At 39.3% G+C, this 21,952-nt stretch overlaps 1 protein-coding gene across 10 annotated transcripts in view; it reads right to left on the minus strand.

Moving 5' to 3' along the window:
- Positions 1–21,952, minus strand: part of NRIP1 (nuclear receptor interacting protein 1) — an 895,475-nt gene that overhangs the window by 12,543 nt on the left and 860,980 nt on the right. For 8 of the 10 annotated variants that reach the window (XM_049824880.1, XM_049824879.1, XM_049824882.1 and 5 more), the window contains one exon: positions 11,914–11,962. The exons of 1 other annotated variant lie outside the window; for it this stretch is intronic. The gene's annotated coding sequence lies outside the window, so the exon portion shown is untranslated. Of the gene's footprint in view, positions 1–11,913; positions 11,963–20,657; positions 20,873–21,952 lie in introns of those variants that run through there. One more of the 10 variants, XM_049824886.1, reaches the window with a different exon arrangement.

Raw genomic sequence — 21,952 nt, forward strand, 5'->3', positions numbered from 1 at the left:
TTAATTCTAATTTTGCAGTTGTCGGAGTTTTCCTTTGTTGCAAACTACAGATACACTTAGCCGTCACAAAGACTTTAAAAGAATGGTAATAACAAACTTTAAGAGCCTTTGCTTACCATGAAATATTACTGCTGCAAAAGCTAATGAAATTGGGGAACACATCTTCTAATAGGTTAAACCACCACAACATCTGAGCCAATAGCTTTTTACTCCTGAATAGATATTTATTTTTAAAGAATTCTTTGAATTAACCAACACCTCAACTGTAAAACCTAATTGGAGAGTCTACACAAACAGCAGCCTCCTAGCTAACTCAACAGATATTCAACTGCTGCCATTTAAGAAATTAAGAACAGTTCACAATTTACACTAGCAAAATGACATCCAAAAGACATTTTTCCAATATCCCAGACTAGTACTTCTAGTTAAATCCCTTTGCTTAGTGGAACAGAGAGCCCCAGTAAATTAACAACACTAGACTAGTATTATTTGAGTAGGAGGGCTACACAATCTAATGGAGGTAACTCATAAAATTTGATATTCTGTGTCTTCTTCTGTAGTCTTAATCCAAGATCTTATGAAAAAAATCTTACAGAAACCATTACGGTATTCATTTAGGAAACCAGCAATGGCTAGCAGATCGCCCACATAAACACTTACTAAAAAGAGAGATTATCCAAACTCATGCACGTTGTTAGAATGATTAATAGAGGTTGAGATGTATATTATGTATACACAGATAAAACGTTTTTATTAACTGCATTCAGAGTTCTCTAATGACTATTAAATTCCTGTAGTAGTTTTATGTTCCATTTTTAAGTTGAGATGAGTCGATGAATTTGTAGAGCTGAAATCAAACTGGTCGGTGAAATTAATATATTTAGTTATTTAATAAATTCAGTGTTCTAATAGTTAGAAACTACTGGAAGAGCCAGAAAGAGTCACTCACGAGCTCACTGACTTCCCATTCTCATATTCCCAAGTGTAAAGGCTACAGCCCACCACATCAACCAATGGCTCAGACAGCCATTTTAATTATTACAGATTTGAGGAATGCAGTACAGCGATTACAGTGGCAGCTTGGGATCCAGGGGTCCAGTTACTGGGCTGCAAACAGGCTGACATGCCTTTTTATTTTCTGTACCCTGTTTTCCCAGATGGAGTAATAATAGATGCAAACTTCAGAAAGATAATTGAGGATAAATATATTAAAGGCTGTGTTGCTCAACAGCTCCAGGAATAGCACTAGGTACCTAAAACATAGGATTTTAAGTGATTCCCCATCCTTATAACTGCCTGCAGTGAAATGCTGAAGAACACAATGAAATCAAGTTCTCCAGAAAAATTCCTAGATGCACTAGAAATTGCAGCAGCATCTTGCAGCAAACTAAACATGAGCAGGGAAAATGAGACTAGCTGTCCCAGAATTATTTTTTTATTAACCTCAATTTGTACTTCTTTTGATTTTAGCAGTCAGGCAGGATGTATTCTGAGTGGTGGTATACAAGCACTTCAGTTGACTCTTTTTTGCTAAAGTTATGTAAGCAGTGAAACAGGCCTGAATCAACAACCCACTGTACCAAATCCACAGAGCTGCTCAAATGTGCAGGTACTTCAATGGCACTTAAGCATGTGCTTTGAGAGAATCGAGTATTTAAGTGTTTTGCTAAATCCCCGCTTTATGTCAGAAATCTATTGAGATGAATGAAGCAGCTGAGACCTCTTCACAGTTTTGATTCAGGCTGTCAAGACATTTTGAAGGTTCCCTCTGCAAATGTAATTTAGAAAAAGACAAAAAAAAAAAAAGGCAAAAGTGAGCGGGTGGTGGAGCAAAATTCAGCAGTAAATGGGTGAATTCTTCCATGGTTGCACTCAAAAGAACTTGGGAATCAACAAGCCTTTTTTTACAATAAATAAATTTAAAAAAAAAAACACCCCACCCCCCCCCCCCCCCCCCAAAAAAAAAACCCCAAACCCACAGGCTCCTCTCTTACAATTGCAGGATATCACTTTGAGAAAGCAAAAATAGGCTTCTTCCCAGGAGCTTGGCATGTTATTCGCTCCTTCGTTAGGCCTACTGACTGACTCTAAAAGACATTTTAAACACGGAAAGGATAGCCTATCGCTTTTAGACAGCTCGGTCAAGAGAGGGCACAAGGGGAATCATGTTGCAGCAGCAGCAGCAGGAGCCCCCGCTGCTGCCAGGATTTCTGGAGGGGCTCCCAAGGCCCCGACCCCGGCACAGAGCCCACGTCCCCCATCCCAGGCAGGAGTGTTCCCTCCAGTCTGGCACACACGGCAGCATCGCCCACTCTACTGAACACCCCCTTTGGATAGCGGCAGGGTTAGCAACAGCCGTGGCTTCACGGCTAAATCCTGCGCAAATATACAAAATAGAAAAGCCTTTTCCCTGTTGGTTTGTTAGGCTGCGTACTGCCAGACACAGTTCTAACCCTACTTTCTTTTCCTAAGAGAAGTTTGGGCAACAGAAAGGGGTGGTTTTCTCAGTATTGGGGCATGTGGGCGGAAGGGGGTGAGTGGACGGGAACAGACCCAAACCAGCCTGATCAAAACTTTCTGATGATTTTAGCAGCTTAAATGGTAGGATTTTGTAAAATACTGCAGAGAACCGTTTCCGAATAGTTGTTGCAATAGCTCAGAGGTGTGCAAAATCTACCGTTTTACAAAAGCACACAAACCCCAAGTACCTGAGAAGTCCTAAGTCACATAAAATGGACAGGAGCACAGAACCAACAGCACAGCAGACACAAGAAACAGCTTTTCCTGTGAGAATAAGATTTGACAGACCACTGGGCTGAAATGTTAGCTAACTGACAACTGAGTGGGGAAGAAAAAAAAACTCAACTGTTCTGGCAGTAGAGACTAGATTTCCTTTGGCTTTTAGAGACTGCTAAAACGTAAATGCTAATTACCCTTGTTATTAATCACGGCCCCAGAGGCACATAAGGAAGGGAAGGCTGTTCCTACAAATTCCGTCTGGGGTGTGGAAGAGGGGATTCAGACACCTCATCTCAGTGTCCCTCCACTCCTCAGATTTCACATGGGGTTCTCGACAGTCCAGGAATCTGTGACTCACCCAGACCATGCAATACCAGCTCACGGCAACGATCAGCTTTGCGACGATACGTAATATATATCAAGGGGGAATATAATATTTCCACTGTCTGCTTAAATAAGGTGTGGAAATGTCAGAGAGATTTTCATATTTATGCAGAGAGCCTTTCGGGAAGGCGGCAAGGCAGGCTGTGCACGTTTGCACCCATGCGAGGAGAGACGCAGCAGTCAGAGAGCCTCAAACTCATGGGCAAAGCGTTTTCATGCCCAAGACCAAAAGCCTGAGCAGTGCTGGCTACGTCGCAGCTTTTACCCAACCCTGGGGAAGCACGCTGCAAAGAAACGCCCGTCTAGGTCTGATGCACGGCTCTCCCCTGAGAAGGGACAGTCCAAGCATGAATGACAGCAACCCAAGAGCAGCGGTGCTCGGAGAAAAACGTATGTCTGCACTGCAGACTGACGCATACAGGAGAGTGCCAAGACAGCTCAGGTGCCAGAGTAAGCCTAGCCCAGCAGCAACGGACCCCCCCAGAGGTTGGCCTGCCCTGAGAAGCAGGGTATTTCAATATGGCACTGGTCTGCCGCAACTCGCCCGGTGCTGGCACTCGACCCATCTCGGCTACCTCTTCCAGAACGCAGTACACAGCTTAAACAAGGCTGCAGGCAGACATTTCTGCCCAAGTTACACGACTCGCATTTTTGAAGCTTACTTCACAAACCTACCAGTAAGGAGGAGACAAAGTTAATAAAGAAAAGAAAAGAAAAAAAAAGAAAAATAAACCCACCCAAACAACAACAAAGTCCCTCACGCATAACACCCCAAAACCAAGCAAACCTTCAAAGGAGCTGAAGTATAGGTGGAGGGGGAAATGGGGGACAGACACCAAGTGCAATAAAAGCTCAGTTTGTGAAAGCCTTAGTAGCAGCTCTCAAAGTTTATGAGTACACTCAAGCACTGTACACAGCTTAATCCAAATCTGGCCCGCACGTCAAAACCTCCTGCTAAGAAGTTCTGCTAAGTTCAGAGATGAATCACATGTGTGGCCATTTTTCATGTGTTTGGCGCTCTTCAAACAATAGCTAATGTCACCCTACTTTAAATTAGTATTTCTTATTCTAACAAGTAAAAGAATTAATCACTCTTAGATGTGGAAAAACCCCACCCTGTTCATATAACTTATGATTTACCCCTGTAACTGAGTGGTTCACAGAAATTTCAGTCAATGCCTTAGCACAGATCCATGCACATATATTCGTTCTTACAAATACTACTAGAGGAACAGTTCTATTTTGTTCTGTAGTGGTACTCTAAGGGGCATCTTTGAGTTCATTTCTTGATCAGGATCTGCTAACACTCAGACATGAACTTGTAAACACACTCTTTGCTAGTTGTAGTATGAAGAGGAATAGAGAGACATTCAACCTACAAATGCCACCTGTGAAGGAACTGAGTATTTGACATCTAAAACTGCCCCATGAGTCACTGCTCAATGATCTGCTACTGAAGACAAAAAGGGCAGAAACTAAACAATAAGGCAGAAAAGTTACACACCACTCTAGACCCAATAAGGACAGTACGTATCACTAAATCTCAACTAAGCTGGGTAGTGCATTGATCAAAGCTCAGAAGTACAGTGAGCAGAAAAGGCTTTTGGTTAACTGAGTTTTCTTATTCAAGAGACCAGAAGCAAACAGGCATAAAAACATATACCAAGATCCATTTTCAGGATAGAGGGGAGGATAACATACTGGTAGGTACAACAGAATGGACAGAGGATGCATCCTTCCAATCTTTGTACACCACTTGCCTATAAATAAGCAACTAAAAGGAAACTAACAACCAGATTCCTCCAACACTTACATATTCAACACCTACAAACCCAAATAACTTATTATGCATTTAACTCTACGTCAACTCCCCCAAGAATGAAACTTGATTAATATACAGTGAAGAAATCAATGTCCTCTTCTGGACAATCATGCTTTTGAGTCACGATCAATGCATGCAGATAATGTATTTCCACACAACTCTGACCTTCTGCTTGTTGGAGGGATCTAAAGATACAGGCATTTATTGACAGCACTACAATAGAATTGTGTATTTCTTGGATTTGTTTGGATAACTGTACATTAGGCGTTTTGCCATATGATAAGTCACTTTATGTTATTTTAATCAAGAATTGGTTTTACAGAGGCCAAACTGCAACAAAGCACTAAAAAGTAATGTACAGCTTTTACTGACAGTAATATAGTTGTGTTCCACTTGGGACCAACCATCTCATGGTTAGTTATGAACGACAGCCACTTTCTAGACTTTTCAACACAACAGGTTTCAGCTAACTGAACACAAATAGCAAGGTAATTCCATAGCAAGGTGAAGTATAGGATCAGTGTCACATAGTGTTCAATTATACGTAAAACCCCATAAATCCATGTTAGAGACTCAGATAATTTGGGTTTTTTTAAAGCGAGTGCAAGGACAATATAGTTTCTATTGTAATGGGAGATTTCAGCTTCTTGTAGATGATGTTTCTAAAGGCTATGGACACAGAAAAGGCTCATATAATTTCAGTTAAGTGGGAAAGGAAAAATCTGCATTAGCAAGAAGGTTTCTACTAGTTCAATTACCATTAAAAATTGATTTTTTTTCTCTCCAAAGCAGCAATAAAACCAAGTGGAATTAAAGATACAATGCAAGAACCAACTTTAGTAAAACCTGGGGAGAAGAGGCTAACAACATCCTGTAAAAATGTCACAGACAGTCCTCATTTTACCACTATGCCAGAGTTAATCTGAGGACATTTCTAACGTAAGTCCCCAAGTAAAATACTAAAAGCCTTAAGTCATATAAATGTATATTGAGATGATCAGTTAGTTAATAACACCCTCAAACATTTGCAATTGGGCTGCAACTCAACCTTAGCCATGAGTCAAATCATTACAATTAAAATACTGACTTAGCTCAAAACCGATGAAAACTGTATTCAGTGCCACAAAGGCACGGCAGGAACAGCAGATGGCTGACAAGAGGAAGTGTTTAACTACCCCTCAATATAAGGGGCATACCCCCTTTGAAGTAATTTCTCAAATTTTATGTTGATAAAAATGACAAGCATTTTAAGAAGAAAGATAATATGCCATCACAAAGTTGTGGAAAACAGCTCTTACTAATATGTGTTATATCTGCCTTTCATGAGTGCTGTGTGAAGGAAAAAATTGCCAAATGGCAGGAAAAGACTATTTATTATTACTGCTTGCTTCATTAATGTCAAGAAAGTTGAAACAGGTGCTCATACCCATTTAAAAACTGTATAAAACAAAACAACACAGATGTGTTATTTCTGAAGAAGGTGTGTGATTTTCTACATATAACAATATTACCCCCCAAAATGTAAGGCCTATTAAAAATACCTCTATTGCTCCATACTTGCACATAAGTATTAGCTAATTTGGGACCATCTTTCACCGCGCCTGTCAAACCAACAACCTCACTAATCCTTTATAAATCCATATGCCCAAAGTGTCAGTTACACAGACCAACTTCACTGCTATGTTAACATATGTCTAAAATTAAGCCTGTGGCTCAAGAGCCCTGCTGAACACAAGCAGCACCAGTGCATCAGAGCCTAACTGGCTGCTAGTGAGCTCCATCTCAATCTCTAGAAAAAAAGGCCACCTCAGTCACCATGAAGAACACTACTAGTAATAAATAAAATAAACTAGTTCAGAAGCTGCACATTAAAATGTATACAAAAACATGGTTCCACAAGAATTTTTGTCTGACCTAACTGTGAAGCTGCTGCCAAAATGCATAGCCTTGCCTCAGTCTACGGATCTGCAGCCCCTTGCGCCTGCCACCTTCCTGGCATTGACAGAAGCACTCCTACAAAAAGCTCCTAAGAGGCAAGTCAAGCTAAGGACCTCATCGCTGTCAAAAATAAACCCCAAAGATACTGCTGAGTGGTTGTTTCATGGTTCTACACGTGGGAACGCATGCCTATGGGAGTGGCATGGGGAAGGACAAAGAGCAGGGACCACTCCTTTCAGCGCCAAACTGCACTTATGCCAAATGAAAGCATGGCCACCAGTCAGATTCTCCAAGAGGAAACCCCACCTCCAGGCAGAATGCCTGTGCTGAATTTAGAAGAGTTCATCTGTGAGATAAAGATGCCTTTTTTAAGAAGCATCTCCTAGACAGAATGAAAAACAAACAAACAAATAAATGTCAATGTACTCAAGCCCTCTGAAATCTGAAAAGATGACTGGAAATAGAATAATTAAAATATTTTAATTTTTTATATTTTACTGAGGCATCCTGTGAAACTGGAGTATAAATCCTATTAAACTGAACTTAGTTTGTCCATCCCTAAAATAGATTTGACATACAAACACAAACACAAGGTCAAGGTCACAGATCAGCAAGAAAGATTACAAAGAGGACTGATGTAAGAGCTGGCATTTGATCAAAGCTCCTGGATATATTATTTTTTTTTAGTACACTTACCAGAAATACCACTACACTACATTTTCTTCACATTGGCACATTACATGTTTTAAGTATTCCCTACCTTTAAAAGAGCAGCTGCCTGGTACTTATGTATTTTGACAAGAGATGTTAGGCATTGTATCAAGTAAACTAAGGAAGAACTCTTATGTTAAAAGAAAAAAAAGTGGAAGACACTTTTTGCCATCCTCTTCACTCTCTTCAGCTATGTGCTGATACATATTGAATCACAAATGCAAAAGGAGAACCCACTCACAAATATAGCACATGACACTAAGACCACTGCTAAAGAATCAGGACCTCAGTTTATAACTTCATGAAGTCCAAGCTACTTATCTTAATATAGCAATTGTATATTTGGATGTGCGCTTCCAAGAACAACACTCACTCATCTATCCTAATTATCTGTGTGCACAGCATATATTTCTCAATTAAAGATAAAAAAATAAAAAAAAGAGCTCTTAACACAAGGTCTGTGCAGAACACAATCAAACTAACCTCTTCTGTAATCAGGACATTTACCTCCTGGAAAGCTTCTTTAATGCTGAACGCTGAGTAAGTGAGCAGATTAAACACAGTAGCAACAGTTGAAAGACTCATTAAAACTCAGCTGCTGAAAATAGTTAGCCATGAAAGTCATTTACTGATCTATCCATCCATCCATCCACCCACTGATACATTCTCAAGGCTTTAAACACATGATGAAGAATATTTAGCTTACTGGTCACGTCCACCAGACGTACCTTCTGACGCTTAAACAAGAGGAAGAAAAGGTATTTTGGGTGACACAATGCCATATGACATTCAAAGGTGTAACACTCATTGTAACAAGTAGTAATTTAAAGAATAGTGTGGCTTGGTACTCTTATTTCTGAACCCCCACTTTCAACACCAGCAGAGCTCTGATGTTAGTCTGGACATGACTGGGAGCAGTTTATATTTAGACAGAGAGGTACATCTATAAATAAGACCGTTCGTGTTGGTATTAAAGCTTTTTTGGAATCCATTTGGGGTGACCCATGTAACTCACTTGTATGTGGGCATTTCAGACATTGCCAGTAAAACCTTCATGCCATCACACACCCTCCCGCATCTTGTTTCAGCTATGCTTCAACATCTGTTTACTGATTTTTCTCCATTTAATTTTTGTATGTGTGTTACATTTGCAGCACTCTACCTGTGTGATTGGGTTGGCTCAGCTACTAATGAAGAGGCCTTAAATGAAAAAGACAAAAAAAATAAGGTAAGATTTAAAAAGTTGTCTCCTTTTTGAAAACATCCTTCACAACAGTTAGATTGTGACACTTTTAAGCTATACTATTGCTTGAGCTACTAGAGCCAGATACAAATCAATCCTGAAGCCTGGGATGCGAGCTTCTCAGCACAACAGTACAGGTGTTTTTAGCCCTGATAGTGATTCATCAGACCTTAAAACAGTCACTGGTTTAAGATCAAACTGAGTTAAGTTGTAGACCTCGGAGCAATACAATTCTGCTCTTCCTTAGTCCCTCCTTTTCTAAACCCTTTCAACAAAAGAGGAGAAAAGAGGAGGTTTGTTGGCGGGGAGGGGGTTGTGGTTTGGGTTGGTTTTTTTTTTCCAAGTGGAATTTCTATCCTTCCCACTTTGTGAAAGGCTGATAAAGCTTCTCACTGCATTAAAGCCTTAGGAAGGAAAAAAAAAAAAAAAAAAAAAATCAGGCAATGATTATGATTCAAGATTATAAAACCCCAGATGTTCATTAAACATCTGCAAAACAGCAACTTACTCTGAGAACCAAACACACATGAAAATGTGTATATAAGATATTTTACAACCAAAAAAATTCTAGGAAACACATTAGTTTATTAGCATAGCTATTCAACATGTCAAAATCTAAAGCAAGTATATTTGGAGTCATATAGCTTATTTAAGTTTACTAACACATGAAAATTCAAATGCATGAAAAAGCTTTTACTTTAATTGAGCTATATTACAGGGAGTAACTTCATTTGGTATCACGTTAGGTCTTCTCTCATGCTTAACACTATAGAAAACTTTCTTTAATCATTATAACCAAACCTTTAATAAAACAAGTCAGCAGCAGTTGGGTTTTTTTGTTTGGTTGGGTTGGGGTTTTTTTTCCTGTTAAATACAAGTTCACACTCTTTACACACACAACCAGCAGGAACAAGGGGTTTCTGCTAGTTCTGAATTTTGGATCAAATCCCCCATTTTTCAAGCATCAGACATTTGGCAGGCTGCTATCAGTGGCCAGTGGCAGTTTTGGTCTCCTTCCTACTGTGACAACACAGAGAAAATGTCTGAAACCCAATTCTAGTCCATTCCTCTTTGGAGAGCTTGAATAGGCAGAGCCAAAGCTTTCTGCACAGAGATCCTAATGTAAACTGTTTCATTTTAAAGGGGGTAATGACAAACTGCAATAAATGACTAGCTAATATAGCAAAAAAAATTAATATGACAGCTAGCACAAAGAAGAGAGTACTTCTGGCAAATTTAGTAGTCAAACAGTCCACAACAGTGGGTTATTTTGAAGCAATGGATGGCTGCCAATGCCCGATTCTGTAAATGTATAATTGTTTTCTGTGGTTATATTTACATATGTGAAATGTCAAATCAAGTTTTTAAAAACGTTAAAATATATTGATGAATAGCTTAATATTAAGTCCTTTAATTTTGTACCTTCTTTTTAGTTATTTTTCTTAACAGAAGTAGATTGATGAATTTTAATAGGACAACAAAATAGTGGCGAGATTATGCACACATGCAGATTTGTGGATGATTGTGAGAGAGGCATCTAACTGATGCAACACAGATTAAGGCTGCAGAATTAGGCACATGATAGATGGACATCTACCATACTGAAAAACAGCAATACATCACCAGTTTAAGCATCATGACTATTAAAAGCAAACTGGTTCACATTCAAAATTGGAATATTCTTCTATTATTCAGGACACAGCGCAGGATATCCTTTTCCAAAGAAGATGTGCAAGAAAAGGTATTCCAGCTTTCCCATTCCTCAAGTTGTTCAACACGCATCAGCCATAGCAGGTGATCTGGTTTCCCACATGCTGGAAGTCTGATACAGATCCATCATCTAACAAAACTGGCTGGTGGTTAACAACGAAAGGCAGTGGGCGGTAGGTGGTGACTGTCCCTCTGTAAATCTTGTCTCAGCTTTGGGGGGAGGGGGAAACCCACAGAAATATCTCAAAGTTGTAATTACAGTTTTAATCTGATCACTTCATGTCTACTGATAAAGTAGAGAGAGGGAAATTGTCATAAAACAAAGACCTAAAAGTCATGAATCGAAAAAATAAACATGTGAAACTCCACCAAAGTAGCTTAAACTATGTATCATGTAGTATGAAGTCATTATTTAATAGTTATTATCCCTAACCACAACTCTATCAATTCAGCTGATCAGGCTAGGTATTATTTCCAGATTCATCTGTCATGGTGGAGACCTGAGCATGAGTGACAGGTCACAACCCATGTCCTCTGTGTTATATGAAGCCAGCTTTCCTTGATGTATCTGGAGGAGTCATTTCCCAGCTCAATATACCATCAGTAAGTAACTCCAGAATTTTCTGAATCAATATATAGTAAGGCATTATCAAGGACCTGAAGGTAAGTTTCACTGACTGCCTGTATTCTTACTACACTTTTTTTTGTTTCTTCTCTTTTTTTTTAGAGTCTTTTTAAGAATCCTGTCATAAAACTAAAGTAGGTTTTCACTCAACCCCTGTTGCTAAATTTCATAAGTGAATGATACCACAAGAACTTCACTCAAGACTACATTAATGTGATTTCATTCAACAGCAGTTCAGGCTCATACATACTTTCAGAATCCTACAGAACCAAAAGACGACTCACAAATACCAAATTAATGCAGAAGTGAATCACACTGGACAGGGATGTACAAGCGAAACAGGGCAACAAAGACAGACCAGAGGGAAAAACAACCAAACCAAAACCAAAACCCAAACCCCACTCCCTTCTAAGAGACTTTATGGTCTAAAAACATACAATTTAAAATCAATTTGTTGAGAAAAGGCCAGAAGTTCTGGTGGGCAGGTGATCATGTCTCCAGCTTCCCAGGAAACTTTTAGAAGATTGTTACCTGGGCACCCTAGTTAACAATCTCAGCAGAAAGAGATCAAAGACGATCTGGTGATGTGAAATAAACCACCCTCTGTCTCACAATTCTTAAGAGGGTTAAGGACCAAAGCTAGCGTGAATTAGATGAAGTTACTACTCCATGCCTGGGGTGAGAAAAAAAAAAATACAGGTTAATAGACTTCTTCCCAAGTTCAGGGGCAGAAACTCATACCTTTCAAGTGTCAGTGCTGGATCGTTGTGAATCTGCTTTTCACTCCACCCTGCCAAAAACAAATACATTATAATCAGGATGCAGAAACTTATGGTGGAAAACAATTTTATTTCTACTGTAACAGGGAAGTCATTCTCTTGATTCAGTATTGGCTTATGAAAGGGAATCCGTCTTAACTTAACAAGGTATCAACAGGCTAAAATAGAGTTTTCCCCTGAAGCTGGTTATACTTGTGGTCAGTTTGTGACAGTATCACAGCTTGGCCAGTGAAACTCAGCTGAGCAAGCTGGTAAAGGTAACAAGCCAGGAGACAGGGGATAGTAATAACTGGGCAAGGACACCTATCTGCTTTGTCCAAAAAATTGCCATCAGGAGATTATCTTTATTCTGACACTCCTGCTATCAATTTACCCATGATAACTAAAGAAAACAACCAAAAATGAACTACATAACACACCCTTGACATTGCATTCTGCTTTTCTAAAACCTTACTCACCTTCTCCTACTATAATCCTCAAGTTACTCTCATTTAGTCTTCTCTCAGCTCCCCACTTCTACAACCCAAACTTCTCTAACATTACCAACATCCAACAACCCTTCCACACTACACAAAACACAGCTGTTATTGTAATACTTCCCCCCAGGACACTGACCATATAACCCTTTACTTCAGGTTTTCAACTGCTTTTCTCTTGCTCTAGATTAAGTTTAAAATTTCTCATCTGAGTTCTACAGACATTAATAACTCTTTCATTTCTACCCACATAGCCTAGCCACTTACTGTGTCTTTCCTTACCCTTTTGTTTCCACAAACACTCATTTTCACCATAATACTCAGGCACCTCTCACACAGGAAATTCCATTATGCTTCGGCACTGCTCCCCAGGCAAAGATTATCTACACTCTGGAGGCTATTTCTTCCTCTCCTCCAACAGTAAATCACCATAGCAAAAATTCATCCAAATCCACCAAAATACCTCCTGCAAAACCACAAGCCAAAGCACAAATGATGTATGTTGCTTGCCTTTCCTCACAGATTCACACCGCACTGTTTGTTCCCTTTGCCTCATCACAGTATATACAAAGTTTAAAATAAATACATCAGCACCTGTGAGATGCTGAGTACACACACAATACTAGTTCAGCTGGACAACAATTAAATGAAGCTCTAGAGCAATATTGGCCTCCAGGATAAGTATGTTTTCCCTTCCTCTTACAAAAGAAAAACTGCATTTATTGTTTTTGCAGTACAACAATGCATGTTAGTGTTACAGTTTTCACCCGATACCTTTCTTTTACTGCATATGATTGGAGGGGAAGGAGAGTGGTACACACTAGAAGATCAACAGAACACAAAGATTAATGATCTGGACAAAAGAGTACAGAAGGACTAAAATATAATGCACAAGGGTTAAAATATAGCATGAAAGGGCTCCCCATCTCGTCAGCTGCTGCTATTAAAGATCTAGTGAAAGCTCTTTTCCTTCCCGGGCTGGTACGACAACAGTATCCCTACCTTGATACAATCTGTTTTTACTTCAGAGGGCAAAGATGGAAGTTAGATCATAAAAGGAAAGGAAATACTGCTCCTAGGAAAACTTATTTTCAGTGCAACAACGTTTATTTATTTATTCTTAATCATGAAAGCAAGTGGTGCCAAAGATGACATGAACAAGGAAGCTTTAGAGGAGGAAGGTGAAGGCAGAAAAACTACCTGTCCCAGCGACTGGTTAAACATAAACCCAGACCTCTTTCAATGAAACAAAGGAAGCTTTCTGTGTCTCAGCTGCCTTAATGAAATAACATTCTCAGCGCAAATAGCAGGCTCAATTCTGCAAGTTCTCCATGGTTTTGAACATAATTTCTCCTCCACTCCTCAAATCAAAGAGACTTGATTTACTGGGTCTACCTCTGATTTCAGTTTTATTGCAAATAAAATTTAACCCTTCCTTCCAAAGTCTCTTTGGTATCTCTCTACTAAATCACATAACCCAGAGCTTGCTTGTAGCACTTCTGAAGGTGAACGGTTTGGCTTACCAAGAATAACCTACTGGGATGCAAATTCCACTTGCTGCCTTTTTATTCTGCCAGGTTTACGAGAGCAAGTCTGTCTGCACTTGACATTTGCTGGGAAACACTGCATGGCATAATTACTATTGTAAACCATTTTAAATTCCCGTAAATTCAGACTACAACCCCAAAGTGCTTGCAAACTAAGACAAGATATAGGGATAACTAAGCAGAAAGAAAGGGTTGTAGGGAAAAAGTAGGTATAACAAAGAAAAGCATCAATGGCAGGTGAAGGCAGTGAGGCTATCCAAGCTGCCTGGGACACTGCCTCACAAGTATGAAGTCCCAAAGAGTAAGAAAAAGAAGAGCAGAAACAAGATGATGTAGGATGCTGCACACTGTAAAAGGACACAAGCAACCTGCTTCATTAATATATAAAGCAAGAGGTGAAATTCTAGGTATAGCATGGTTCCTTAAACAGCTGTATTTCTCCACCATTGTAGGCAGTTATTTCCACTGAACTACAATAAACATCATGCTACAATACATATGGATAGGAAGTCAAAATCTTCAGGGGTTACATCATTTTTATGGTGATCTTGACCAATGGAACAACAGGGAGGATTGGAAGATCTAAAACATCTTGACTCTATGATCTGTTGTTGAGAAAGGGGCAGGAGGGAGGTAAGGAGAAAAATCAGTAAGTAACTCCCTATCCATCACCATTCAGACCAAAAGCTCCACTTACACTGGGGCATGGGGGACTTACATTCCAAAACAAAAATTAATAGACTAAACTATTCTTGTAATTCACTTCTACATATGAGAAGCAAAGTGTGCACTGAATGTAAATTATTTTTGTCAGCTGCCTGGCAAGACATGAATGACTGAAGAACACAGAATAACAACAGCCTCCTTTTTGCTAATACATCTAAACATAACATGTTACTGAAAGCACCTTTCTCAAGTCTTCCATGAATTCTTGTATTCACCTTTAATTACTTTACTTCCATGCAAATTGGTATTTTCCAAGAGCAAGCATGATCCATGTTCCTCACAGATAGCAATCCCGAGAAAGGCAATAGTATTTACAACAGTCTTCCTAATGCACATCCAAAAAACCCAGGCTATTTGATAGGGTTATATAAGCAAAATCTTTGCCGCTCTAGGTACTGCCACTAAAACATCTCTTGTTAAACACTTCTCTTTGGTTGATTGGCAAATTTGATTAGAAGTTTAATTTTTGCGTAGTAAAGCTCATCCAGCCAATTTTAATTTTAAATTGATTTGCACTCCATCACAACTAGCTGAATGCTACAAAAACCTTTGACATAGCAACCTCATAAATCGTGGGGAACAGAAGAAATGCTCTTAAGAGCAGGGAACTGTTGATAAGAGACTTTTTCCTCCATTGACTCTACTCTGTCAGCTGTAACTATGTGCAAGAGTCCACACTTGCAAATTACACAAAACATGCATGTAAACTACCCTTCCATGAGATTATTATTTTTTTTTTAAATTACAGTCACAGGTAGAAAAGCTTAGAAGAAGAAAGTGTCTGAAGTTGACCAAGCATCCTTTCTTCGATACAACATATAACCATCATTTTAAAACTCCCTAATTAAAAAAAGCTTTATGTAGTCCCCACCAAGCTGCAGACAGTAGGCAACATTCCTAACTATAGAAGGGATTTTCACAGATTATCCATCCACTACATGAATCTGGAAAAAAAAATCCCTAACTATTTCAGACTAGAATGAGCTACAGTATTCAATTCCATATTACTTATACATAACATGAGGTCATAAAAAAACCCACCCACAAAGAAACTAGTGACAAGTAAGAGGTATTTCAGTTACCAAAGACCTATTTCAGTCTGACATCTAAATATGTGATGTTAGGTGGCTGCTGCTCTTTAGAGATTGATCATAGTAATTTCACTCCTTCATTGTTCACCACGACCTCTCATTACGTGCACTGTGTGGGTCTAAACCATGTTGGAGGCTACTGGGCACTGTCAAAATTGCAAGAAATAAGTTATTCTGCCTTTTAACAAAATGGAACACTTTACAACATCAGTGAACATACCACAGCAGTCATTTAGAATATTCCCACTTCATACACGAGGAACAGCGAGCACAGGGGAAGATTAAGCAACTTGCCCACAGTCACATGAAGTCCATATCCATAGCAAAAGATGACAGATTTTCTAAATCTGTTTTGCCTTTTAATTCCAAGATATTCTGTCTCTACAGTTTGTGGGTGGTTTTTCTTCTTCTACTGGTGAAATAAAACAATAACTGAGTACACGAAGCTTGACGAAACAATGGGGATTACTAAAGGAATAGGACTTGAACACCACAGTAAATGCCTTTATCTTCCAAAATAAGAAAAATTACCAGCACTGCCATCACCCTTAGGGGTAGATATGCGTCAGTCAAGTACAGTCAATACAGATTTTCCACTATACCTGCTGAAACAACATTCCCTCCAAGAAAACAACTGTGCCAGTAGCGAACTGAAAAGATGAATGATGGCATTAGGATCAAAAACATAATTCCACCAACTTTTCCTATTTCTCAGAGCTCTGACATGCTGAAACAGTCCTAACGAGCTAGGCAAGCACTACTTAGTTGATTGGAGCTGGAAGGACCACTGCACAGCAGCAGCAAATAGAGTTTTGCAGCAGTGGCTCTTCTGATCCACTACCCATTTTCAGTCTCTTTCCTAACCAAGAACAGTAAGTCCTTTTGCTCCTGAAGCAAGGATCTTTCATAGTCAACTATGTATAAGCACATATACACGTATCTAAGCACTTCCTTCCCAAACAGGTCCATTTTTATTTCCTTGCTTTAGAAAGCTGTCAAAACCTGCTTTTTACCAGTCTAATTCAGCTGCAATACATTCACAGAATTGGATTGCTTGGACAGACTAGAACAGAGTGTGCATTCATCCATATGTACACCAGTGTATAAACAAAACTCCAGCAGTCCACACTAGAAGCAGACCTATGAAGGAAAGGTGACAAAGCTGCAGTAGCAAGTGAATCCAGACAGGCAGCTTTTGTGTGTGCTGAACTGCTCCGTGGTGCCCAGGCTCTGGAACCCTGAATTACACCAAGCCTGACTTAGCAAGTCGCACCAGTAACTAGAATTAAGCCTGCAGAAACAAGTTTGCCTCCCATTTAAACAGAGCCAAAAAGCAGAGGAAGAATATTCAACCCATAACAATCAATATTAACGTTTTTCCTGATGAGTTCTCACAAACTCAAATTTCAGCTTCAGAAGATGGAAGCTTCCAAATTGACCAAATCCACTAAACTTAGTTCCTATACTTACTCCTTTGTAGAACCTGCAGATACCTGCCACATGTGCTCTTTGCCAGAGTGAGAGAAAATAGATCAAGTGGCTGCCACTGGCTTTACAAAACATGTAAATTTGGGAGGATGGGAAGTATCCCAAACCTTGTAACTGCTAATAGTCAGTGCCACCTATGGCTGATGTTGCAGAAGCAGAGATGCAAACAAAAAAGGGCATTTGGAACTTTTAACAATCCACAGGTTTTTCATATGGCTTCAGGAGAACAGATTAGATAAAGAAGATTAATAATATTGTCTACTCTAAATCATTTACCATCACTGCAAAAGGCAACCATGCTAGTACCAAAACCAGGTCCCAATTCTGTGATTTTACAATGACAACATCTTAAAACCACACAAAACTTCTAAGTGCAGCATTCTACTTTTTTATCTTACCACACTCACCCCCTCAAGTAAGACTGATCACGATTTTCTTAACAGCTCGGTTTCAATCATTCAATCTGACTCTGCTTCTGCAGATGCTTTGTCCAATGGTCAGGAAAAAGATGCCACAGCTTATTTCATCAGGCCTTGTAAAATCCTCTACCCATGACCCCAATGGAGCATCAGCAACACTTTTAATTTTCAGGGGAAGTTAACCAACACAATAGATAAAATAATTCCCTCCAGAGGTTTTGCAGCAGTCTCAGTTCAGTGCACAAGGCCATTAATTACACAACTGCCTTTAGCATTAGCAGGAATCTGGTAGCTACAGCACTGGTTGAGTTAAGGCTGCCTTCAGTATCTGCACAGAAAATCTATTTACTTAGAGAAGTTATGCAACACCTCAACTTCCTCTTTTCTTTACTATGGTAAAACATGATAACAGAAGGAAAGGGGGTGGAGATGGGGAACAGGCATTTCACAATCTCAAGCAGAGCACAGCTACCTTTCAAAAACACACCTAAACTGGAATTTGCCTCCAAAATCAGCCGAAATTGATGATACGCTCAAGCACCAACTCTTCCTTAAAACTTGATTAAATATTTCCAGTGGAAAGGCAGTGTTACACAACTAACCAACGCTGGAATAAACTGCATGCCTCCAATGTAAAGTAAGACTGTTGTTTAAAATCTGATTGATTTTATTTGGTTGGGGGTTTTTTTTTGGTTTTCTTGTTTGGGTTTTACCCACCCACCCCACCTCCCCAAATATAGCAGTCTATGCCAGGCCAAGTTGTATTCCAAAATTCTCATCAAGATTTTGGTGTTACCAGGCATGTTCATTCAGTAAAGTTGGCAGTAAAAGTTTTAATTATGCAAACATCCTTCTACTTTCCATTTTAAAAAATCCAGGAAAATCACATGCTACCCAAGCTGATCTATTCCATGGCCCTAGGAAAACTGAGATATCAAAAACCACATACTCATCAGTCCTCTTTTAACTGTGATCTAACAAATCTACCTCATATCTCTATCAATACACTAATAACTGATTAAAAAAACCCCACCAAAACAAAACAAAAACCCCACAACTCCCAGAACTGGCTCTACTCAACAGAGGCATTAGAAAAAGTCTCAAAGCAGTCACAGCAATCTTGACTGGTAAAATGTTTTCAAGGACTTGGATTTAATCACATGTCATTTTCTTTCCCACTAATCATTTATTTAAAGTCATAGGTTGAATTATTTATGAACAAAAATTAATTGCATTGAAATGCAGAATTGCCCCATATTTACCTAACGTCTTCTTCAGAACTGAACCGCCTGCCACTAACTGGTTAAAATCTACAAAAAAGTCAATTTGGAATTTAAGGTAAGATTGAACCATTTCTGCAGTATTACTGCAATTAACTTCCAAAATCTTCTTACACATGGTCAAGTACCTTAATCTTGTGATCCGCTGTGTAAATGGTGCAACTGTTTTTACTGACTTTTGCTATCACTACAACATGTGTTTAGACTTCCAAAAAAATCCAGGGGGAAGAATAGCTCGTTCACAGAATATTTGCTTTGAATAAATAAGTTTTGACTAATTAGTTGTAATTAAAGTCGTCATTATTTGAGTACAAACAATCACATCACAGATCTTCCCTATCCGGGGTTCTCCAAATTTTCTTAGCTGTCAAAGGATCTTGAAGATCAATGACTTGCATGCATAAGGCTGTATTCACACTCTTTGCCGGTATAAAAATGTAAGCTCAAGGGTACACCCATATAAATATACTGCACATCTATAAAGTGTTAATCTTAAGTCAGCAAGGCCATATGACAGAAGTAACTATTATATTGCATGACTGCTCCTCAGCATACCGTGTTTTCCAAGTCCCTCATTTCCTTAAAGCAACTCATTTACTTGTCACCTACCAGGACAAAGAGTAGAGAGAGGATTTCGCAAATACATCTGTGGCTCATGCATGGTGATAACACACCAGGAAAGATGGATTTTAATTTTCTCATCAAGTTATTAGATTAGGTTTACATGCAGATTTAAATGCCCAGGAGGAGTCTGCCACCTGTCCTAAACTTAATTAGTCAGGAATGTCTGCATGACAAGAGCAGATAGTTCAGATGTTCTGGAGTGACCACAAGCAAACATCCAAATAATCACCAACACAACTTCCATAACGCCAAGAACAAAGTACTAAGCACAGTTCTCTGTGAAACAGCCTGAATTTTATTAATGGAGTGCTTCATACTTCCCAGCAAACACACAACTGACATCAGCTGAGCGTCTATAAAACCAGAGAATCAACTGTGTAAAGTCTGCAACTGAGTTAAGGAAATAAAGAGCACTAGCTTTCTCATTAAAATATGGGTGCATGTTTACATGTTATTGGGGGGGGGGGGGGGGGGGAGAGGAGGGAGTAAGGGGGGGGAAGATGAAGGCTCAAATCCTGTAAGACTTTTCCTCAGCTTTGTTCTTGTTCTGTTTATCATAGCTGCACATCTAAGATTTTCATATTTTTATACCTCAACTCACATACCACCACCCCCATGTAGGACCAGTGCAGCAGATTAAAAACTAGAAAAAATCCCCACATTTTCATTTAAAGAGGCAAACACATCCATGTTGAAGTATATTTCACATTTTAAAGCTAAACCAAAACCCCCTTAAAAGGTTAATTAGGATTTTATCTGTGTAGGTATGTCGCAACTACTGAGACAGATGTGAGTAACCGAATATAATACAGAGAATTCAGTTATCCATCTCCTTACGTTGCCATTGGCACATAAAATAAATTTGTCTCATTAGCAGGGGCTACTTAGTTCATTGTAGTAAATAAAGCTACCGATAACGACAGCCTCACATACTTTTCACTCATTCACGTATTTTTCTTTACTTAGACTTCTAGCATGTGCCATAGAAGAGCCGAATGTTAAACATTCCTGGAGTGTCACAATATGTAATACAATAAAACAGATTACAACCATACCTTTCTTTCACAGCAGTGGTGCCAAGCACAGGTACACTGTAGCAATCAATTTGTTCTGCAGACAGTAAGGCTTTCATGGAATACTAATGCAAAATCTCTTTTCTTTCTCCTTCGACTTGACTCCCCAATGCCCGGGTCCCGACCAATACAAGGAGGAGGGCAGAATGTCTTCTGCTGAGATAACCACAACTACTAATCAAGTATACGTGTACAAGGGCACAGGATTAAACCTCCACCAGGCTTGACTCGGGCACTGAGAGCAGCTAAACACATGCACACAGCAAGGTCAGAATTAAACACATACACACATACGCACACGCACGCGCATCTTCTTGAGTGAACTAATTTATCACACTTTACCACTGACGGTTTTTTACCTCGGGGGAGTAAAATTACATCCTGGTGAACTGATGAGGTTCAGACACAACAGCTTCCAACAACAAATCAGATCTCACAGAAACGGGGAACTGTGCTCCTGGGTGAACACTCCTCTCCCAGCTTCACAGGCTGTTTCAGAAACTCAGAGCATGCCACGCGTGTCTACACATGCGTGCATGCGTGTGCACACGCACCATGTGTGCAAGACGCACCATTAGGCATCAGCTAAACCAGAACGATAGCATTAAAAGTTCAAAACCAGGCAACAACTACCTTTGAGAGAGTTTTTCTTTTTGATTGTATTTATCTTTACCTCTTAACATAATCAATCTATCAAGTCTAATTACTCCAGAAGAAAGCATTTTATTATTGTCTAACATAGCAAATGTCAAACAAGCTGTTCATTTACCTTGGAGTTTATTAGCATAAAAATGCAACATGAAGATGCTCTCAAAATATTGTCACTTGTATTCACAACATTTTCGAAAACCCACTTAGCAGGTTTTTACTGCCTGGTATAGCCGGATACTGTACTAGTTCTTAAAACAGGCAAGGCATTATCTTAACTGTATCACCCTTGAGCCAATACAAGACTTTTTCTTTAACCGTTCAATTTCTATTTAACTTTTCTCTTTGGTTCTTTTTATTCACACGCTTCTCCCACATTCCAGTCAGCCATACATATGCGGACACATGTGTTTTCATAAAGGTTCATACACGTGCATTTCCAGTCGGAGTGAAAAGTGAAATACTGGAATCTAAAATCAGGGATTTTTCCCCCCTCAAGTTCCGTCCTGTCATGCATCCTTCCTGGCATTTTCCTTACAGTACATGCAGATGCACATTTTGCCAGAAACATCAAGATGAACCCTATAAATGATCATCGGCAGGGTTTTAACAACACTGCTTTTGCATGT

The sequence above is a fragment of the Accipiter gentilis genome, chromosome 21, assembly GCF_929443795.1.
Source record: "Accipiter gentilis chromosome 21, bAccGen1.1, whole genome shotgun sequence".
Lineage (NCBI taxonomy): Eukaryota > Metazoa > Chordata > Aves > Accipitriformes > Accipitridae > Astur > Astur gentilis.